Genomic DNA, 1,502 nt, shown 5'->3' on the forward strand with positions numbered 1-1,502 from the left:
GTTATCCCTCTCTATGGTCCCAACCATTTGTGCAACCCAAACCTAATTTCAACAATCAAGTTGCACATCAATTTAAAAAACCTATTTTTCCTACTCGCTCCCCTATCAAATGTAATGTCATATCTTTTAGAGAGGCGAGAGGAGTGAATCCAGAAACTTCCCCTATTACCACACAACATTTACCTCGGGAAGAAACTTTAATCCATAAACCATTAGAGAAGCAATCCATGATTGGAACTTGTTCGAAAACTGTTGTTGAAGCTCACAAAGAAGAAAACCCTAGAGTTTCCCTTAACCATCCTTGTCAATCTAAAGAGAGAAATCTTCAAGCTATGGAAGACCTATACAAGTTGGAGAACCATGAATATGTGTGTCCTATTGAATCATGGTTCCAAACAATTGTTAGTACACCCCATTCCCTCATCATTCAAAAACTCTTGGTACCATATCAAGTAAGTAAGTTGGTTTCTCATACTCCGATATGGGTTAAAGTTTACATTTTAAACCTGAGTGTGAGTATATTTAGTATTTTGTTATGCACATGGCTTCATTGGAAGTATGCCTTCACTTAAAGGTGATATTTCTTTCTTTAAAAATAGGGTAGGATAATAGGAGAATAATGAATAAAGATGCATAATAACACTCTTGAACCTGTGATTCCCTAAAAGCACAACTTTTCAAATTTCTATTAGCATGCACTCCTATGGTAAGACTTGTAAGAAAAAAATCACACTTAATACCTCATCTCTTAAAGTGACTTTGATTATTGATCAATATGTCAGTGAAGTATTGTGATAAGTTACATGTAACATTTTTTTTCCTATTCTAACAAACTATCATCCAGAAAATCTTTTTAAATTTCTCTTCGAAGGGACTAGTGAAAAACCTCCTATGGTGGACCATGCCTACAAAACTCTAATAAACTTTCATAACGAACCCTGACATGATCAACTCAAGGAATATTTTTGGTCATTATCCAAGATATTTTTTAAATAAGTTCTTAGGGTAGCATGACCAATCAGTAAAGAATAGTAATTAAAAACTTTTCATGCCATCTTGCACCCTTAAGGAGTATATTTGCTTCCCCACCAATTAAGTAACCCATCTAAGGTTAATCATAATCAGAGTTTTTTTTAATTAATTGAGGGATAGGAGGTCTCATTGCGAGCTGACCTACTATGATCATGGGTCCTAAGGAGAATCACATTACCACATTGATCACCAAGCTAGGGTAATGGCTTTCAATTGAAAAACTGGAATATGAGAGGTCTCACCACGAGCCGGCTCATTCATTCTTGTTAGTTCTCGTGAATGGCATTGTCGATAACTGGTTACCAAGCCAGGACATCGACCTTCAATTAACTTCTAAAAAGAGAAAATGTAAAATTTTCTCAAGTGACTCTGAATCTATATCTAATAGGTGGGACAAAATCATTTCATAAGGTTAAAAGGTACCCTTGTCGAGGCTATGGACGCCTGTTAGTAGCAGGGCCATGCCTATG

This window comes from Pinus tabuliformis, chromosome 7 (genome assembly GCF_031772625.1).
Source record: "Pinus tabuliformis cultivar Carrire ecotype Pingquan chromosome 7, CPIR1, whole genome shotgun sequence".
NCBI lineage: Eukaryota > Viridiplantae > Streptophyta > Pinopsida > Pinales > Pinaceae > Pinus > Pinus tabuliformis.